Source organism: Salmo trutta, chromosome 15 (genome assembly GCF_901001165.1).
Source record: "Salmo trutta chromosome 15, fSalTru1.1, whole genome shotgun sequence".
NCBI lineage: Eukaryota > Metazoa > Chordata > Actinopteri > Salmoniformes > Salmonidae > Salmo > Salmo trutta.
This window is the reverse complement of record NC_042971.1, coordinates 60,260,651-60,282,360: the sequence shown is the minus strand read 5'-3', so window position 1 is coordinate 60,282,360 and position 21,710 is coordinate 60,260,651. Positions and strand designations below refer to the sequence as shown.

The 21,710-nt window shown below is 47.3% G+C and overlaps 1 long non-coding RNA gene and 1 pseudogene across 1 annotated transcript; one reads left to right on the top strand and one right to left on the bottom strand.

The window, feature by feature from the left end:
* Positions 1-10,566, top strand: part of LOC115148355 (probable E3 ubiquitin-protein ligase HERC1) — a 90,595-nt pseudogene extending 80,029 nt beyond the window's left edge.
* A 1,679-nt stretch (positions 10,567-12,245) lies between these two features.
* On the bottom strand, positions 12,246-12,844 carry LOC115149483 (uncharacterized). The gene is made up of 2 exons (XR_003866880.1): positions 12,727-12,844; positions 12,246-12,552 (listed from the first exon to the last, which is right to left on the bottom strand). It is a non-coding gene; the product is annotated as an uncharacterized LOC115149483 (long non-coding RNA).
* Positions 12,845-21,710: the final 8,866 nt, after the last annotated feature.

Here is a 21,710-nt window from a genome sequence, read left to right as displayed (position 1 = left end):
TCTTCTTCTCTTTGCTTCACCTCTCTTTACTTCTTCTCTTCTTTTCTTCTCTCCTCTTTCTCAGGACAATAGTAAGTGGAGCTTCATGATGGACGAACAACTCATGTCCTGGGCCACCACCAGACCTGAGGTAAGATTTCTGTCTCTAATACCATATCTGCATCCCAAATGGCACCCTATGCCCTATATAGTGCACTACTATTGACCAGGGCCCTACATAGGGCTCTATTCACTATATAGTGCACTACTATTGACCAGGGCCTACATAGGGCTCAGGTCAAAAGAAGTCCACTATATTGGGAATAGGGTGCCATTTCTGATGCAGGCCATATCTCCTGAGGTAAGATTTCTGTCTGTAAAACCATATATCCTATTGTCTTAATGTCATTACTGTATCACTTGACATACCCTCAGCAGCTCTGGGAGCCCACTCCCTGGGCCAGGCCAGCCTCATGACACAGCTCCATCACTTCATGTTCAGATAGCTGTATCACTAGCTATTGTTCACACTGTTCAGTGTTAGAAATGACTGTTCCCATAAAGATATCCTGTCCTTTATTAGTCATTTTGAAGGTGTCAATAATGCCGTCTTGCCAACTGTTTTGGTCATTGTTAGAAAGACGGGACAAAGCGATCTGAAACCAGACTACTTGAAGCTACTTTAACAGGCTTTCCCACCTCCTCCTACCGTATTTGACAGGACTGGCAGCAGGGAGGGAAGAGTCAGGTGTTTCTGTGGGGCAACGGGCGTCACGGACAGCTGGCAGACGCAGGGACCAACCTGATGGTGCCTACTATCGCCCCGTCTCTGTCCCAGACACATCAGGTAGAGTTCATAACCTACTAATGCACCAGGGTCACGTTCATTACAGCACACGTAGTGAGCATTTCTGATTAGGCAGCTCTGGATAGTTCTTAGACTTCTTACATTTTGAGCCCAAAGTGTCTCTGTTTTTGACCTGTGATACTCTACTCTCTGCAGGTTGTGTGTGGGCAGAACTGTACATTCCTGGTACAGGCTAACGGTACAGTGCTGGCTGTAGGAGAGGGTAGCTATGGGAGACTGGGCCAGGGCAACTCTGATGACCTATATACCCCCACAGTCATCTCAGCCTTACAAGGTAACATCTTTATCTCAGGTTGATCTCTAACCTTGGACACCTTTGACCCCTCTGTCCCCCTTGTTGACCCCCCCCCCCCAGGCTACGTGGTGACCCAGCTGGTGACCTCTTGCGGTTCTGACGGCCACTCCCTGGCCCTGACGGAGACGGGGGAGGTGTTCAGCTGGGGTGATGGGGACTATGGGAAGCTGGGACATGGGAACAGTGAGAGACAGAGACGACCCAAACAGGTGGAGGCCCTGCAGGGAGAGGAGGTGGTGCAGGTAGGACTGGAGATGAGGTGGTGGTGCGGGTAGGACTGGAGATGAGGCTCACCTAACAGGTCACACCTAACATTACTGGGAAGTTTAATGACATTATATGAATCCCTCTTACTGTAGATTGCATACCCTTCATTGTATTTACATTAGATGTTTCATTCAAAGTGGTAGGCCAGCATGGAAACGTTGTCTTGGTTTCATTTATCCTGAATAGTTTCTCTGTCTCTGTCATTCATCATTCCTTCACACAACAGTTGGCGTGTGGGTTCAAACACTCAGCCGTGATTACAGCAGACGGGAAGCTGTTCACCTTCGGTAGTGGCGACTCTGGTCGTCTGGGTCAAAGATCAACGTCCAACAAGATGCTGCCAGAGAGAGTCACGGCACTGGAGGGATATCACATTGGACAGGTAAGATCCATCATATCAGACATACTAAACCGTATTAGCACACTACATGGTTGCCATTGCACTCAGGCCAGGTCCATCAACAACGAGACTGCTGCGCAGGCCTACTAATAACAGAACGATAGCACCTTAATAACAGAAATATAGGGATACTTAAAACATGAACTTAACAAGACAGGTAAGATCCATCATATCAGACAGGTAACATCCATCATATCAGACAGGTAACATCCATCATATCAGACAGGTAACATCCATCATATCAGACAGGTAAGATCCATCATATCAGACAGGTAACATCATCATATCAGACAGGTAAGCTCCATCATATCAGAACAGGTACCATCATATCAGACAGGTAAGCTCCATCATATCAGACAGGTAAGCTCCATCATATCAGACAGGTAAGCTCCATCATATCAGACAGGCCTGGTGTATTAAAGCAGGGGGTCTCAGTCAGGGCCTGGTGTATGCATGCTGCATAAGTCTTGCTGGTGACATCCAATTTCCCCTCATAGGATAATTATGATAATTTTTTAACCTTTATTTAACAATGCAAGTCAGTTAAGAACAAATTCTTATTTACAATGACGTCCTACCCTGGCCAAACCCAGACGACAGTGGGTCAATTGTGCGCCGCCTTATGGGACTCCCAATCACAGCCGGATGTGATACAGCCTGGAATCGAACCAGGGACTGTAGTGACGCCTCTTGCAATGAGATTACAGTGCCTTCGACCACTGCGCCACTCGGGAGCTCTATTAATAACCTTGTTTGAATTCAATCAGGCCCCCTGCTCTGCTTCCTATTGGCCCCCAGACTTATATCTGGTTCCTATTGCCAGTGGATCTCCTTAAGCTTTCATCAACGGTTACCTATATGTTGACAATGTCTTTCTCCCATTGTGACTAGGTGTCCTGTGGTATCAACCACACCCTGGTGCTGTCATCCGATGGGATGAGTGTCTGGTCCTTTGGTGACGGGGACTATGGGAAGCTGGGGACTGGTCCCTGCACTGTGAAGTCTTATCCTCAGGTAGGCTACAGTGTTTCCTCTCACGTTTCAACAACAACAACTTCCACAATAGTATACAAGCTTATTATTCATCTTTTTCATTATTCTTTACTTTGTAGAAAGTGGAGCAACTGTGTAACAAGGGAATCAAGAAGGTTGGCTGTGGGACACAGTTTTCTGTTGTCTTGGCCAAAGATGGACATGTTTACACCTTTGGACAAGGTAATGAATGTAGTTTTATCATGTGAAGCTACACAGCAGACTCGACTACAGTAGTAGGCTAACTTGTTGTTTTTTAATGGACCACCAGCTTTGCTTTTTGTGGAGGCACAGCAGCTACATCATAATATGTGTCAGTCCCCCCACCTATTGTAATACGTCCGTATCTAAGTGGTCTCATGTGCATTGATTATGTGGTGCTTGAGCTAGATAAAAAAAAATTGACAGTACTTTAAGACCTATTTCAAGCTGTCTTGTCTCGCCTTCCTTCCTTCCTTCCTTCCTCTCCCCTCAGAGCGGTTGATCGGCCTGCCAGACTCTCTGTTGAAGAACCACAACCGTCCCCAGGTAGTACCAGCCCTGGAGGGGGTGTTTGTAGAGGACATAGCTGTGGGCTGTGAGCACGTCCTGGTTTTGTCTTCTACCGGAGATGTCTATGCCTGGGGCTGTAACTGTGAGGGACAGGTAGGAACACAGCTTCACTACTCTACCACAGTATTAGATGAGTTCTTCATTCATCTTTCCTCAATTACTTGCATCCTCTCTCCTCGCCTCTGAGAGTATGGAGCTGAGAGTATGAGGCTGAGAGTATGGGGCTGAGAGTATGGGGCTGAGAGTATGGGGCTGAGAGTATGGAGCTGAGAGTATGGAGCTGAGAGTATGGAGCTGAGAGTATGGGGCTGAGAGTATGGAGCTGAGAGTATGGGGCTGAGAGTATGGGGCTGAGAGTATGGAGCTGAGAGTATGGGGCTGAGAGTATGGGGCTGAGAGTATGGGGCTGAGAGTATGGAGCTGAGAGTATGGAGCTGAGAGTATGGAGCTGAGAGTATGGAGCTGAGAGTATGGGGCTGAGAGTATGGGGCTGAGAGTATGGGGCTGAGAGTATGGAGCTGAGAGTATGGAGCTGAGAGTATGGAGCTGAGAGTATGGGGCTGAGAGTATGGGGCTGAGAGTATGGGGCTGAGAGTATGGAGCTGAGAGTATGGGGCTGAGAGTATGGAGCTGAGAGTATGGAGCTGAGAGTATGGGGCTGAGAGTATGGGGCTGAGAGTATGGGGCTGAGAGTATGGGGCTGAGAGTATGGGGCTGAGAGTATGGGGCTGAGAGTATGGAGCTGAGAGTATGGAGCTGAGAGTATGGAGCTGAGAGTATGGGGCTGAGAGTATGGGGCTGAGAGTATGGAGCTGAGAGTATGGGGCTGAGAGTATGGAGCTCAGAGTATGGAGCTCAGAGTATGGAGCTTGGACCTTTTCTTCCAATGAGGAGGTGGTGACCAGATAAGATGTGAGGAATCACTGAACGACTGAGCTGGAGCCTAAGACTAATGGTGGTGTATAGATTTGTCCTCTCATTCAGAATGTGACTTTCCACTGAAGTCAGTCTTTGTTTTGTGTTGATATGTTTTTCAGCTTGGCCTTGGTCACTCAAGCCCAGTGAAGGAGCCCACCCTGGTGACAGGCCTACAGGGAAACAACATCAGACAGATCTCTGCTGGTCGCTGCCACAGCTCAGCCTGGACCACACCCTCATCCTCTGTCAAAGCCTCAGGTAAACACACAGCTCAGCCTGGACCACACCGTCAGAGAGACACACACACACACACACATGGCATGCCTCAGCTCTATGTGCTTGGAGACCAGCTGTTATCCATAATGTCTCCTGGGGTTGGACATATCCCAGGACTGTTACCCAGTCTGACCTCTTCTTCATCCTCCATAAACAGTGTCTGCTGATCTCTCTCTTTCAGGTGCCTCAGCCAACCTCCAGCTGGGTCTTCCCCAGTCTATCCCTCCCCAGTATAACGCTCTGAAAGACTGCAGCCCAGACGTCCTCAACACCCGCCTCCGGGTGCTCTACCACTTCTCTGACCTCATGTACAAGTCCTGGAGGCTGCTCAACCTCCACCCCAGGAACCAAGTAAAGAACAAGCTGCTCTCAGTTTATCTTGTCAACCTCACATTATCTCTGATTGATGTCAGGGAATGAGTTACACAGTCTTACCGTTAGTCTCATGTCTTACCTGTTACCCGGTCTTTCTGTCACACGCTCGCTCGCTCACTCGCTCACTCGCTCACTCACTCCTCACTACTCACGTCACATCACTCACACACAGCTTTTCTATGTTATACTGTGTCCATCTAGATTGAGATGTCTTCTGTGAAGTATATTAAGACCTGGTGATGATGCATATCAAAAAAACTGTTTAACCTGACTTGGTGTTTCTCTCTCTCTCCTCTCTCCTCTCTCTCTCTCTCTCTCTCTCCTCTCTCTCTCTCCCTCTCTCTCTCTCTCTCTCTCCCTCTCTCCTCTCTCATCTCTCTCTCTTCCTTCTCTCTTTCTCTCTCTCTTTCTCTCTCTTTCTCTCTCCTTTTCTCTCTCTCTTTCTCTCTCTCTTCTCTCTCTCCTCTCTCTCTCTCTTTCTTCTCTCTTTCTCTCTCTCTCTTTCTTCTCTTCTCTTTCTCTTTCTCTCTCTCTTTCTCTCTCTCTTTCTCTCTCTCTTTCTCTTTCTCTCTCTCTTTCTCTCTCCCTTCCTCCCTGTCACCAGGTGTCTTCATCTCGCTACAGCTCAGGGACAGCAGCCATCGTCCAGGGCCAGCTGAGAGGCCTCCTGTCCCCCAAGGTCAACACTCTACCCCTGGTCAGATCAATAGGGAGGACCATGACCCAGGGCAAGACCTACGGACCCCAGATCACAGTCAAGAGGATCTCAACCAGGTAACTTTTTTTGGGAGGGTGAAACGTTTTTTACAGACACACGTCCATTGTTTATGAGCAGGTGCCGGATATCACAAAAGGTTCAAAAAAAGGTGAAAAGAAACTCTCTACTACTGCGTTCTACACTGAGTGTACAAAACATTAAGAACACCTGCTCTTTCCATGACAGAGACAGACCAGGTGAAAGCTATGATTCCTTATTGATGTCACTTGTTAAATCCACTTCAATCAGTGTAGATGAAGGGGAGGAGACAGGTTAAAAGAAGGAGTTTTAAGCCTTGAGACGTGGGTTGTATATGTCTGCCATTCAGAGGGTGAATGGACAAGACATGCACACTGTGGAGTTGGACGAACAGGTCATTCGCAGTGCAGCGCAGCACTCCTGGAGCAGTTAGCAGCTTCTGCCCTTCATGATGACAAAATAACAAATAAGATCCCCTGGGGTTCCATCCTGAGGTTACACAGTGGATCCTGATCCCCTGGGGTTCCATCCTGAGGTTACACAGTGGATCCTGATCCCCTGGGGTTCCATCCTGAGGTTACACAGTGGATCCTGATCCCCTGGGGTTCCATCCTGAGGTTACACAGTGGATCCTGATCCCCTGGGGTTCCATCCTGAGGTTACACAGTGGATCCTGGTCCCCTGGGGTTCCATCCTGAGGTTACACAGTGGATCCTGGTCCTCTGGGGTTCCATACTGAGGTTACACAGTGGATCCTGGTCCTCCGGGGTTCCATACTGAGGTTACACAGTGGATCCTGGTCCTCCGGGGTTCCATACTGAGGTTACACAGTGGATCCTGGTCCTCCGGGGTTCCATACTGAGGTTACACAGTGGATCCTGGTCCTCCGGGGTTCCATACTGAGGTTACACAGTGGATCCTGATCCCCTGGGGTTCCATCCTGAGGTTACACAGTGGATCCTGATCCCCTGGGGTTCCATCCTGAGGTTACACAGTGGATCCTGATCCCCTGGGGTTCCATCCTGAGGTTACACAGTGGATCCTGGTCCCCTGGGTTCCATACAGAGGTTACACAGTGGATCCTGGTCCTCCGGGGTTCCATCCTGAGGTTACACAGTGGATCCTGATCCCCTGGGGTTCCATCCTGAGGTTACACAGTGGATCCTGGTCCCCTGAGGTTACACAGTGGATCCTGGTCCTCCGGGGTTCCATCCTGAGGTTACACAGTGGATCCTGGTCCCCTGGGGTTCCATACAGAGGTTACACAGTGGATCCTGGTCCTCCGGGGTTCCATCCTGAGGTTACACAGTGGATCCTGATCCCCTGGGGTTCCATACAGAGGTTACACAGTGGATCCTGATCCCTTTAACATGTTAACTGAAGATGAGTGACAGTACATTACCCTTGGGTTAGCCCCCCATGCATCGTACTGTAACATGTTAACTGAATATGATTGACAGTTCATTACCCTTGGGTTAGACCCACCTGCAAGGCTGCATTTTAGTTTCGGATGCTGATTGATATTCGTACTTCTCAATGATTAACAGTAACAACGCCCATTGTCCCCCGCACCACAGGGGGCGCTCCAGCAAGCCCATCTTTGTGCAGATCGCTAAGCAGGTGGTCTCTCTGAACCCCCTGGAGCTGAGGCTGCCCTCCAGGGCCTGGAAGGTGAAGCTGGTGGGGGAGGGGGGCTGACGACGCAGGGGGGGTTGTTTGATGACACCATCACGGAGATGTGTCAGGTAGGCCCTGGTTCAAGGTCAGCTTTTTTTTGTACAAAGATGCTAATTAAATTTCTACTCAGTATATTCAGAAACTTAACTGAAATTCTAATTATTTTATAGATATTTTGGGGGAATTTCAGTTCACTTTCTGAATTCATTGAAATGAAATGGACCTCAACCCTGCTCATTGTACATACATGTTTGATGTGAAAAGATGAATATGTATGTCTTGCTGTGACATGTTCCCTTCTCAGGAGTTGCAGTCTGGTGTGGTTGATCTGCTCATTCACACCCCCAACAGCTCTACTGACGTGGGAAGTAACACCGACAGGTACATCATGAGACTCTGCTCTCCACATGGTCACATATTATCTCTGCTCTCCACATGGTCACATATTATCTCTGCTCTCCACATGGTCTCATATTATCTCTGCTCTCCACATGGTCTCATGTTCTCTCTCTGCTCTCCACATGTTCTCATGTTCTCTCTGTGCTCTCATGTTCTCTCTCTGCTCTCCACATATCTCATGTTCTCTCTCTGCTCTCCACACACGGTCTCATATTCTTTGTCTTGATATTCCTTTTCATGGTAAAACCATCGATCTTACCAGCTGTGAGTTCCTTCAAATCAAAGCTCTGCCTACCATGTGCATAGTGAAGCAATAGACCTGGGGATGGATGCATTCAACATCCTAAAGTTAAATCCTCCCTTTTCCCTTAAAGTTTCACAGATCATTTGAAGGAAAACCTACTCTGTAATCTAGTTTGATGTGAAACGTATTTTATTATCTTCTGAATCAATTTGTTTTCATGTCTTGAATGTAGAAGCTCTATTTTGCGATCTCCCCAAATAAATATGATCTCTTTGACGAGAGGTTCAGTCAGTGAAGGTTGTCTCCATGGTAACCAAGATACTCTTTCTGCCGTACATGCCTTCAAACTACCGTAAAACCACTTAAGTATGCCCTTACCTAAGGAAATGTTTTATGGGCTTTATGTAACACCCTTAAAAACATTTCCTCAGGTAAGGGAAAATGATTCCTTAAGGGAAACACTTAAGATGTTTTATTCAACCAGGCCCTGTCCCTGGGAAAGTTTCTGCTTGTTACGACGTGCTTTACACCGGCTTTGCCTGCTGGGGTCTGGTGTCTCCCGGGGTTTGATTGGATTATGTGACGTAATGACATCATTTTCAGCCACCTTTGCCTGCTGGGAAAGCTCCTACTGTGTGTGAAGTGAACCAATAGGCCTTTCCTGTCTTGTGGTTCTGCTGGAGTTTTGGTTGAACAATCTGATTCTAATTCACCCTGTCAGGTTCCTGCTGAACCCAGCGGCAGTCTCTGAAGACCACATGGTCCAGTTCCGTTTCCTAGGCATCCTGATGGCGGTGGCCATCCGTACCAAGAAGCCCCTGGACCTGCACCTGGCCCCCTGGGTGTGGAAGCAGCTGTGTTGTATTCCCCTGGGTGGGCCGGACCTGGAGGAGGTGGACCTGCTTACCTACCGCTCCCTGCACGGCATCCTGCACCTGGACAACAGCGGCATCACAGAGGACAACTTCCACGTGGTGAGGGAGGATATGATACATACAGGGTTGTTTACCAGACAGATTAACCCTAGCTAGTTCTGGACTAAAAAGATATTCATTTGCAATGGGTGTTCTCTATTGAACATGCTTTTTAGTCCATGACTATTGGCTTAATCTGTGTCCGGGAAACTGGATAGATCCCACTCTTTGCCTACTTTAGCCAGTGACATGTTCAAACTGACCTGCATCCCCATGTTCCTGCTGCAGCTGTGGACTGTGCAGGGATGTCATTTTTCCGGACTACTTAGCAATTTCTCTTTTCAGTTTGTTTTCATACACCATTAAAACGCATCTGTCACTTTGTTCTGAGAGTTATGTGTAACCCCTCCTGTCCTTTCTCTCCAGATGATTCCTCTGGACTCATTCATGGCCCACAGTGCAGATGGGAAGCTGGTTCCGGTGGTCCCTGGGGGACACAACATCTCTCTCACCTTCTCCAACAAGAGTGACTACGTAGAGAGGGCTCTGGACTACCGGCTGCACGAGATGGACAGACAGGTAGTGTTGTTGTACACTGCTGTATCGTCATTGTGCTGTGTCTGTCCCTGCTGTTGTGATGGTTCCAGCTGGTCTGAGGTCTGTCTTGTTGTTGTTTACCTGTAGGTAGCAGCGGTGAGAGAGGGCATGTCCTCCATCATCCCGGTTCCTCTCCTCTCCCTCCTCACGGCGCGCCAGCTAGAACAGCTGGTCTGCGGTCTGCCCGAGGTCTCCGTGGAGATGCTCAAGAAAGTAGTTCCGATACCGCGACATCACAGACAGTCACCAGCTGATTGGCTGGCTGTGGCAGAGCCTGGAGGAGTTTGCCAATGAGGAGCGGGGTTCTATTCCTGCGCTTCGTGTCCGGCAGGTCCAGACTGCCCTCCAACCCCGCTGACATCACTCAGAAGTTCCAGATTATCAAGGTTGACAGGGTAAGTACTCAGTTTTTATTTCAGTTTGAGTGACATTAATCCCTAGCCTGGTCCCAGATCCAGGGGTGCTGTCTCGCCAATGACCATAAGAGTTGGCAAGATGATACAAACAGATCTGGGACCAGGCTAATTAATCAGGCTAGTTGTATTGTATATAAAATATACAATATTTGGGTCATCTGTGTACTCCACTCTCAGCACTTTTTCACTACTTTTATAAAAGGTGAAAACAACCCTTCTTCCCTGTGAACCCCTCCTTCCCTCTTCTTCTTCCCTGTGAATCCCTCTCTCCTTCCCTGTGAATCCCTCTTCCCCTTTCCTGTGAATCCTTCTTCCCTGTGAATCCCTCTTCCCCTTCCCTGTGAATCCCTCTTCCCCTTCCTGTGAATCCCTCTTCTCCTTCCCTGTGAATCCCTCTTCCCCTTCCCTGTGAATCCCTCTCCCTCTTCTCCCCAGCCTGTGAACGGGCTCCCCACAGCCCAGACGTGTTTCTTCCAGCTGCGTCTGCCTCCCTACACCAGCCAGGCCATCCTGGCCGAGAGGCTGCGCTACTCCATCCACAACTGTCCCTCCATCGACATGGACACTACATGCTGTCCCGAAACAACCGACCCGGCCGACGGATCCGACACAGAGTACTGATGATACTGGTGATGCTGAAAGTGATGATACTTGTGATGTTGATAGTAATGATACTGAGTACCTGATGAGACCCTGCTCAAAAACAACAATAACAACATGGCTCAACATTACTTGAAAGCTCAAAGCGTTTGTCATGTCGTTTCTCCATCTTCCTCATATCTTCTTTCTTTTGACTTTTCTTTGGTACAATAGTTAGTGCTAGTCTCTGGCTCTGGGCTCTGTGTGGCTGAATGACTAGCTGAATGAGGTGATCTCTCTTATCGCTCGCTCTGAGAGAAACGTTTTTAGTTTTTAAGCCTTTTGTTTTGAATTCACAGTTCCTGCATGGTACAGAATATTTGTTAAAGAAGAATAACTTAGTTTAAAGAGTGCATAATCTACTGAGACGCATTGATGTAGGATGAACCTTGTTGCATTAAGCGGCTGAATAACCTTTATACTACAGGAAGTATGAGTAATATGACTGTTGTAGGCAGAAAGAAAAAGGCTGTGAATAATAATGAATAATAAGTCAAAGTTGGCAGACGTAAAGGCCATCTTTCGTTCAGACTATGATAGCATAGCTTCCTGGCTTGAGTGAGATACACGCACACCAACATGTGGTGTTAGCTAGCTTTATTTCATTTATCTGGTGTGCTCTAAACCGCCAGTGGGCTGGCTGGCTGGCGGGCTGGCTGGCGGGGCGGGCCGGGCTGGCTGGCGGGCGGGCTGGCTGGCGGGCTGGCTGGCTGGCTGGGAAATGTTACTCTAGCATTGGGTAGGCTAGCTGTTAGGGCTCTGTTCAGATGTCTATACTGGCACTCCATTTACAATGAAGCAATGTATTGGGCCTGCATCCTGACCTGGATATTGAAATGTAGCCTACGTTAAGAGATATAGCTAATACTCTATTGACCATAGTATATTAAGTAATGTTGCTGTCAGAGCTGTGTCTGAGAGAGAGAACAGAGACAGTGATAAATTATGATTATACTCTGGGTGGTTCGAGCCCTGAATGCTGATTGGCTGACAGCTGTGGTATATCAGAACGTATACCACGGGTATGACAAAACACTTATTTTTACTGCTCTAATTACGTTGGTAACCAGTTTATAATAACAATAGGAACCTCTGGGGTTTGTGGTATATGGCCAATATACCACGGCTAAGGGTTGTGTCCAGACACTCTGCGTTGCGTCGTGCTTAAGAACAACCCTTAGCCGTGGTATACTGGCCATATACCACACCCCCTCAGGCCTTAATGGTTAATAATAATGGAGTCCCAAATGGCACCTTATTCCCTTTATAGTGCACTTGTTTTGACCTGTAATGTACTATATAGATGCCATTTGGGATGGAGACTAAGTCAAAGTCCCAAAACAAGCCTCAATCTGTGTCCATATAGAGTATAGAGTACCTAGCTAATGTATGTCTTGGATGATGTAATGCCACCTAATGAACAATGCACTCGACAGATTTAAACATTTGCCAAAACTTGAACTGTACTGTACTATGTTGCTGCGTATTTATAAGTGGGTTTTGTGTGTTTTTTGCAGTTTGTGAAAAGTGTAGTGTTTTAAATTGCAGTGCTTTCTCCCTGAAACAAGTACAGGGATGTGATGCGATGGTAAGTTTTTGAAACGCATAGGTCAAAGATTTAGACAGACCACTAATGTAGTGTTCTGAATTACATGCTTTAGTTTTTTTTTTGCTTGGCCCAAAACACTAGCGCATGAACTCTTGGAGAGAGACAAAGACCCTCCCAGACTTCTGACTCTTGGAGAGAGACCCACCCAGACTTCTGACTCTTGGAGAGAGACCCACCCAGACTTCTGACTCTTGGAGAGAGACCCACCCAGACATCTGACTCTTGGAGAGAGACCCACCCAGACATCTGACTCTTGGAGAGAGACCCACCCAGACATCTGACTCTTGGAGAGAGACCCACCCAGACATCTGACTCTTGGAGAGAGACCCACCCAGACATCTGACTCTTGGAGAGAGACCCTCCCAGACTTCTCTTGGAGAGAGACCCTCCCAGACTTCTGACTCTTGGAGAGAGACCCACCCAGACTTCTGACTCTTGGAGAGAGACCACCCAGACTTCTGACTCTTGGAGAGACCACCCAGACTTCTGACTCTTGGAGAGACCACCCAGACTTCTGACTCTTGGAGAGAGACCACCCAGACTTCTGACTCTTGGAGAGAGACCCTCCCAGACTTCTGACTCTTGGAGAGAGACCACCCAGACTTCTGTGTCGAGGGCAAGGCGTCAGTGAACTACTGACTGTGTGCTGTGGATTACAGTAGCATATAGCTACATTGTTCTACTTTTTAAAAGGTGTTTCTTCCCTTAAAGATTTTGGACTCGAGGAGCATTGTTATAAAGCTTGGGACTACGTTAAGAAGAGCTTCGGGGATAAAGAAACAAGATTTAAACTAAAAAGTTAAATAAAAAAGTGTCATGATTGGTTGTTGTGATGTTTTCGCACTTTATAGACCTGTATACATTGTTGCTTGTGCAAAGAAAAATATATTAAAGGGGATTTCTTGCAGAAAATCGTAATTGAATATCCTGTTCCTCACCCCCTGGGATACTGGAGTGTAACTTGTTCCTCATGCCACATCAAATCGTCTAGTCTAAATGTCGATAAGATGAGAACCTGCAATAACACTCTTTCAGGGATGAACAGTGGGACACGTTCACAATAACAGCAATCCTCAATTAAGGGATATGAAGCTATATGAAAATAATAAATTATGTTTCTCCATAGATGTGCTGTGATGATATAGCCTAGTTTGAGTGTTTTTGATTTGATAGCTATAACATTTGTTGTACTTAGTATGTAAGGCGGGGAGGAATGGTATACAAATAATTTTTCTGTTGGACTGTCTCATTTAAGAGCAGGCAGCAGTATTATGTAGATTAAACCATGTGATTAAATATGAACGTTGGTGTCATTATTTTTTTTTCTCAGTCTCAATGCTGGCCTCTTGATAAGCCGTGGTTTGACAGTTGAAGTCTTCTATTATGATTAGTCTAACCCTGCGTCACAGGTTCCCAGTCGTAACTGGATAGTTCTCTTTAGAAATTGTTAGACTTTATTTGGACAATTCCCAGACTTCAAGCAAATCAATTACTCCAGAACCTTTTCAGGCTGGGTTGTAAATAAGATGTTCTATATTCTGCTTCTAGAATGGGGAAACATTCTATTTCTATGTTCTACCTTAATGCAAGGGAGTCATTTCCATCTTTTTTTAGGAATCAGGAAAATAACTAGACATTTCACAGACCTGTCTCTATCTGTGTTTGCCTTCAGGCTGTATTTTAGTGATACTAGTGTCACTGTCTTGTAGAATGTGGGCTTTTTAAGGTGTGTCCACTGCACCAGTGTGACCACACTGCAGTAATCTATTCTGATTATTATATTCTTCGATACTTGACAGGAAAACTGAAAATATATCACTAAAAGTTCTTTTTTTTTTAATGTCAATATATTATTTACATTCATTGTGAAATCAAGTGTTATAAACCATGTATACAATGAATCCCTCCATTCTCCTGTCCCAACCATAACAGGTCACGGTTGCTTAATTTAACCACCAGACTGCTCTGCACTACAAATGTATGACAATATCAAAGTCCCATAGGGCGGCGCACAATTGGTCCAGCGCCATCCGGGTTAGGGTAGGCCGTCATTGTACATAACAGTTTTGTTCTTAACTGACTTGCCTGGTTAAATAAAGGTTCAAATATCAAACCTATTGTAAGATGCAGACATGAGTAAGTGTGTGATGCAATACAGCTGAAAGCTTCTCTCTGGAACATGTAGCATGCTTTGCATGCAGAACGGTCAGGTGGAGCGCTTTAATTCTTCTTGCTCTGCGATGATCAGTCATTTGATGAATGGTGCTTGGCAGAGGCCCAACGAGAGAAGAGGAAGATGATGGAGATTATTATTGGTATCCTTAAAGCGGTGCTATGAATCATGGGTAGGGAAAAGGGCCAGGTCAGGTAGGCACGTTAGATAACTGAGCTGAGGTAATGTTGTGCTGAAAGAGTCATCTTAATGTAGTCTTATTATGTACAGTAAAAATGTATCTGGGTTTTTTAATCTTTTTTTTTTTTTTTGCATGGAATATGTATAGCTACAATATACACCAATTGTATACAAATGGTCCTTGTTAGTATTGTCAACTAAAGGGCTGTTTTCCTCGGACACAGCCCTCCCTTTAAAGCTGTTTGTTAGCCCAGGACTAGGCTGAATCTGTGAAACCAGCACTAATTTGATTACTCTGAATCAGCACAGCTGTAGGTGTATCTCTTGTCTGTGATGTGATTTTTGTCTGCTGCAGAGGAGGTGATGCTACATCTTCTGTTCCTTCTCTACCGTGACCTTATTGCCCATCTGTTTTCTGTGTGCCGTGCAGCCGAGCAGGCCGTTCTGCAGAAACCCCAGAGTCGCCAGTAAAGTAGCCTAGTAGTGCAGCTGGGATGGGGGTGGATTGTTTAGTCATCACACCCTGTACTGTATAAATACAACCATCATATCAATGGAAATAGAGGATATAAAGTATAGAATAACATTTCTTTTTTGAACTCAATTGTTTTCTAGTCTAGATAATATTGGGATGCTAGACTACATGGTATAAGATGAGTTTTAGGGTGACATTGTCCAGGTAACCTTCTGGAGCTGGGTATAATCCTAGGTTGTGATCATGAAAATGAAAGGAAACCTGGTGGTACTGTCTGAACCAATAAGACTTGTTTTCATTAGGTCTGAACACGACCCAGGATAAACACTAGCCTCCAATAGTCTCTCTCTAGAGCAGACTGCACAGACAACCCACCTGGTTCTCCCCACAGAGTGGACTGGCTCAGCCGTACCGTATCTTTGGGGAGAAAGGTCTGTCTGTCTGCCCTGAGATAAAGTGGGATTTAGGCCTGATCAGATGTAAAAGTTTGTGCAACACACAGACAGACAGAGAGATGGATAGAGACAGACTGACTGGCTGACAGAGAAGGATAGAGAGAATGAGAGATACAGAGAGAGAGAGACAGACTGACTGGCTGACTGAGAGGAGAGTGAGGAAGAGACGACAGATATGGGAGGGACAGACTGACTGAGAAGGATAGAGAGAAACAGAGAGGGATAGAGACAGACTGACTGAGAAGGATAGAGAGGAGAGACAGACAGAGAGACTGACTGACTGACTGACTGACTGACTGACTGACTGAAGGATAGAGAGATAGAGGTAAGAAGAGACATCTATAGATTAGTGTGGCCAGCAGGGAACACACCCACTGGCAATACACAAATACATTATACATTGTTTGAGTGCCAGAAGAGGATGAGAGTGACACGAGGGCAGATTTGATTGGCCCGGCTTACCATCCCTTGACTGTACCAATGTGAACCTTCAATACCTTGAAGCAACTCTTTTAAATATTGATATTTCATGATATTTCTTCTTTTTTTTTTAAACGGATGTATTATTTAGACAAGAAGAGTTCCTAATTGGCAGTAAGCTTCAGCGGCACAACCTTCATGACACGGTGGAGATTGGTCTCTGAAGTTATTAACTGTCACTGATGTAAGATTGAAAGGTTCAGTTTTTTTTCACTGTTGACTGACTGTGACACTGCTTTGATTTGAAAGCCAGATTTAACTGTAGCTATGAATAATTCAAGCTTGGGCTAGGAGGGGGGACTCACTCTAACAGCATAAAGGATTATCACAGACTGTGGTTCCATTGATGGCCACTGGGTGACAGTGTTGCTATTGCATTCAGGTTCACTGCTGTGTCACTAAGCAAGGTTTTGAGCTGGGGAAAAACAGAGGCTTGACAATCCAGAGCTCCAGCTTTCCACTGCAGCTCAGATCATGACCGTCTGAACGGGTGGGTTTGATCAGCCAGGGAATAGCCTGGTATATATGTCACAGAGAGTACAGAGCATACAATATCCTCTGTTCTAAAGTCTAGCTTTGAATCTGTAAGCTAGACCCTCTGCTGTCTCTGTCTTTACAGCCTCACATTCTCTCTCTCATTCTCTCTATTCTCCCCCTCACATTCTTCTCTCTCTTCCTCTCTCTTCATTCTCTCTATTCTCCCCCCTCTCATTCTCTCTATTCTCCCCCTCTCATTCTCTCTGTTCTCCCCCCTCACATTCTCTCTATTCCCCCCTCACATTCTCTCTGTTTCCCCCTCACATTCTCTCTGTTCTCCCCCCTCTCATTCTCATTCTCTCTATTCTCCCCCTCACATTCTCTCTCTCTCTTCCTCTCTCTCATTCTCTCTATTCCCCCCCTCATTCTCATTCTCCCTCTTTCTCTCATCTCTCTATTCTCCCCCCTCTCATTCTCTCTGTTCTCCCCCCTCTCATTCTCATTCTCCCTCTCTCTCATTCTCTCTATTCTCCCCTCTCATTCTCTCTATTCTCCCCTCACATTCTCTCTGTTCTCCCCCCTCTCATTCTCTTCTCCCCCCTCAGTCCATTCTCTCTTTCTCTCCCCCCTCTCATTCTCTCTCCCCCCCACATTCTCTCTATTCTCCCCCTCTCATTCTCTCTATTCTCCCTCTCTCTCATTCTCTCTATTCTCCCCCCTCACATTCTCATTCTCCTCTTTCTCTTTCTCTCTCTCTCTTCCTCTCATTCTCTCTATTCTCCCCCTTTCATTGTCTCTCTCTCATTCTCTATCTCGCTCTCTCATTCTCTTTCTACCCCCTCTCATTTCTCTATCTTCCTCTGTCTCTCATTCTCTCTCTTCTCCCCCTCTCATTCTCCCCCTTTCATTCTCCTCTCTCTTTCTCTCTCTCCAATTCACTATTCTCCCCCCTCTCATTCTCCCTCTTCATTCTCTCTCTGTCTCACTCACACTCCCTGTGAGTTAACCCTGTTGAGTTAACAATGCAGGTGAGTGACAGGCCCATGAACTCTGATTCTTCCGTTTCACCTGCCAGTTCATTTCATATTGACAAATGAGATCCCCATAATGGGGCAGCCTTTTCACAATAATGGGTTTGCTTTGTTGATAATATGTTCCTATAAAATGTGTACTTTGTTCAGTAGAAATAATTGTCTGCAACCTAACATGAGATCTATCAACAATGCCAGTTTGTTGTCATTTGATTGTGTGTGTGTGTGTGTGGTGTGTGTGTGTGTGTGTGTGTGTGTGTGTGTGTGTGTGTGTGTGTGTGTGTGTGTAGTTGGATAAATCTCAATTATGTGTAAGTGACCTGTGGAGCACGTATAGGTATTGTAAATCATTTGAAGATGTTGGAAGTGGTTTTATGCATGCAAATAAGAATATGCAACACATAACACATGCATTACTAGGATCCATTGTTTTTCAGTCATAAAAAGCTTAAAGGCTATTAGCAGTGGGTGGCACACGTTGTGTTCAGTGAGAAAAAGCTAAAAGGCAGCAGTGGGTGGTAGACAGTTATGAAACATCTTGTGATATCTGATCCGGTATAAAGACTGTTTCTCTCTAAACCTCTGGGTAGAGATGAGCCTCTTCATCAACCCTGAAAGCATGACTCCGCACTCTCATTATTCATTCACAATCCACACAGCTAACAGAATCAGGAGATACAGTGAATCTTTTTAATTCAGTTTATTCGTCAGGTTTTACCCTTCCTGCCAGTGGAACAGATGGTGGGAGCTCTACTGCTTGGGGAGAGGAGGAGGGAGGGGGAGAGGAGAGGGGAGAGGAGGGAGGAGGGGAGGGGGAGGGGAGAAGAGAGGAGAGGGGGAGGAGGAGAGGGAGGAGGAGAGGGGGAGAGAGAGGGAGGAGGAGAGGGGGAGGAGAGAGGGGGAGGAGAGGGGGAGGAGGGGGAGGAGGAGAGGGGGAGGAGGAGAGGGGGAGGAGGGGAGGAGAGGGAGCAGGAGAGGGGGAGGAGTGGGAGGAGGAGGGAGGAGGAGGAGAGGGGAGGAGAGGGAGGAGGAGAGAGGAGAGGAGGGAGAGGAGGGAGAGGAGAGGAGGAGAGGGAGGAGAGGGAGGAAGAGAGGATAGGACAACCACAGATCAGCATTCATTCCTTCTCACCTCTCTGTTTCTCTCTTCTCTGCCTCCCCCCTCCTCTCTATCCCTCCCTCTTCTCGCTCTCTCAGTACGCTACCAGGTTAACGCTCTCAACTCCTTAATAAGGATTTCTCAGGATCATTAGAATTCTTCAAGGGTCTATCTTCACCTACTCTTCGCTCCACCTCTTCAATAGTTCAGTGGTTCCAGAGGAGAGGGTTCAATCCCCGTAGTGATCACCAACTAATAATGGATGCGCTCACTGTACCAAGTAGCTTTGAATAAAGGCGTCTGCTAAGTGGCAGTATGAGTGGAGTGGATGACACAGTAGGTAAAGTATCATTTAGTGTAGGAAGACCGAATTTGAACATTTAAATGTGTACCCCCTTAATTGGTATTTTTCTCACAAGCCAATCCACTAATATGGTAACGTATATGATATATTGTACTATAAGCAGGGACAGGACAGTAATCTGGTTGGATCCATAAAAAATGACTTCAGCACGGCAGTGACCTTGAGGTGACCACCTACCACACACACACACCCTCCTCGACTGGCTCTCCTTTTCCTCCTCTGTTTCTGCCGTCGCCGGCCTCTTCTCCTCCAATCAGATTGCAGCGTCTCCGTGTCGTGGCAACCATTGGCTGTGTCCATGTGTCTCTGGGCTGTGTCCCCTAGTCGCAGAGCCAGCCAGAGAGTGTGGGTGGTGGTGTGAAGATGAGAGAAGTTGCTGAAGTGTAACAGGTCCGTCAGGGAGAAAGTGACGTCTAATCATGACAGAGACCCTGAACAACACCTAACCGTGTGTGTATGTGTGTGGCACTGATCAACACTCACACACAGAGACCAGGCTCAGGTTGAGGCAGATTCTATATAAAATTGAAGGCATCAATCCTAGTCAGTGAGAGCTCTCTCTTTCTCTCTTCTCTTCTAGACCTCTTATCCTCTTCAGGCTCAGCTGATATATGACGCTTGTCTCTCTAGGTCTCAGACCTGGGTTTATTTACTATTTGTAATGATTTAAAATACTGTATCTGTGCTTGATTGAACTTGTCTGTTGCAATGGAACCGATAGAAAAGTCCCGGTACTACAGACAAGCTAAAGAAACACCCAGGTGTGCTCCTCTCTCTATCTAGACCTGAGCGTTGATATGACAGATGGCAGGCCAATGTGAATCAAAGGGAAGCATGTGCCAAAACTGAGAGAATGTTGCCTTAGCGCTCCTAGACCCACTCTGGTTCTGAGTATCTTGCCTCCCTCTACCTCCCCCCCCCCCTCACTCCCTCTACCCCCCCCTCACTCCTCTACACCCCCCCCTCCCTCCCTCTACACCCCCCCTCCCTCCCTCTCCACCTCCCTCTCTCCCTACCTCCCTCCCCTCTCCACCTCCCTCCTCCCTCTCCACCTCCCTCCCTCTCTCTCCACCCCCCTCCCTCCCTCTCCACCTCCCTCCTCCCTCTCCACCTCCCTCCCTACCTCCCTCCCCTCTCCACCTCCCTCCCTCTCCACCTCCCTACCTCCCTCTCTCCCTACCTCCCTCTCTCCCTACCTCCCTCCCTCCCTACCTCCCTCCTCCCTCCCTACCTCCCTCCCTCCCTCCCTCTCTCCCTCCCTACCTCCCTACCTCCCTCCTCCCTACCTCCCTCTCTCTCCCTGCCTCCCTCCTTCCCTCCCTCCCTACCTCCCTCCCTCCCTCCCTACCTCCTCCCCCCCTCCCTCCCTCCTCTCTCCCTCCCTCCCTCTCTCCCTCCCTACCTCCCTCCCTACCTCCCTCCCCTCTCCACCTCCCTCTCTCCCTACCTCCTCTCTCCCTCTACCACCCCCTCTCTCCCCTTACCACCTCTCTCTCTCCTACCTCCCTCCCCTCTCCACCTCCCTACCTCCCTCCCTCCCTACCTCCCTCTCTCCCTACCTCCCTACCTCCCTCCCCTCTCACCCCCTCTCTCCCTACCTCCCTACCTCTCTCCCTCCCTCCCTCTCCAGGCAATTCTCATATGATGTCCTTTGATAGAGACCACAGGGTATGAGATGCTGATATGCCTCATCACCACATACAGTATATAGTACTGAGGCAGTAGACAGAGATGACCTACAGTGTCTGTGAATTTCTGGGCCTAAAGCTGAGACCATGCACCACTACACCAGGGCTGTGTCCCAAATAGTAACCTATTAATACCTTATGTTGTACCCTATGTAGTCCCTATGGGTCGTGGATGAAAGTAGTGCACTATGTAGAGAATAGGGTTCCATTTGGGACATAGTCCAAGGGTTTTTTTGTTTAGTGGGGAAGACATAATCTCAGAACCTGATTAACAGAGCTTTCAATATTTTTTTTTTTGGGGGGGGGGGATTTTTAGCAATGAAAAGGTTTATTGATTTTCTCTCCCCTCACAAAATTAAATGTGGTGGTTTTCCGGGGAACTCACCAGTTCAGACCAGTTCAGACCAGTTCCTCTATTTGTCACTCCTGCTGAACTTCAAAGATGTGTGTGTGTGTGTGTGTGTGTGTGTGTGTGTGTGTGTGTGTGTGTGTGTGTGTGTGTGGTGTGTGTGTGTGTGTGTGTGTGGTGTGTGTGTGTGTGTGTGTGTGTGTGTGTGTGTGTGTGTGTGTGTGGTTTTACTTTCCTTGTGGGAACCAGAAGTCCTAAAAAGGCAACTGGGGACATTTCACCACAAGGAAAAAAGCTATTTTAGTCTTAGGGGTTAGGTTGAGTAGGGTGAGCTGCAGTTAGGTCTCTATGGATCCAAAATCCATCTGTGCCTTGGGCCTCACTATGGTAATAAATAGGGCTCGGAGCAACCAGTCCGTCGCCAGCTCTCTCTCTCTCTATCTCTATCTCTATCTCTATCTCATCTCAGCTCACAGGAGCATCAATTGCCAAAAAAAGAGTGTCTGGGAAAAATCTTTCTTCCTTCCTAAAAATCAGTCATCATTGGAGGGGCTGCAGACTACAGTTGTAGGTCCCTGTGGATCCAGTATCTATCTGTGTTCAGCCTGGCTGTGATGGTTATGTATGTGTAGCTCCGGGCCTGTGGATCCATCCGTGCTTCTAGCCTCGCTGTGGTAGAATAGAATATAAGCCTCAGAGAGACTCGGTCTCACAGGAACGCCCATCCCATCTCCCAGCAGCCCCAT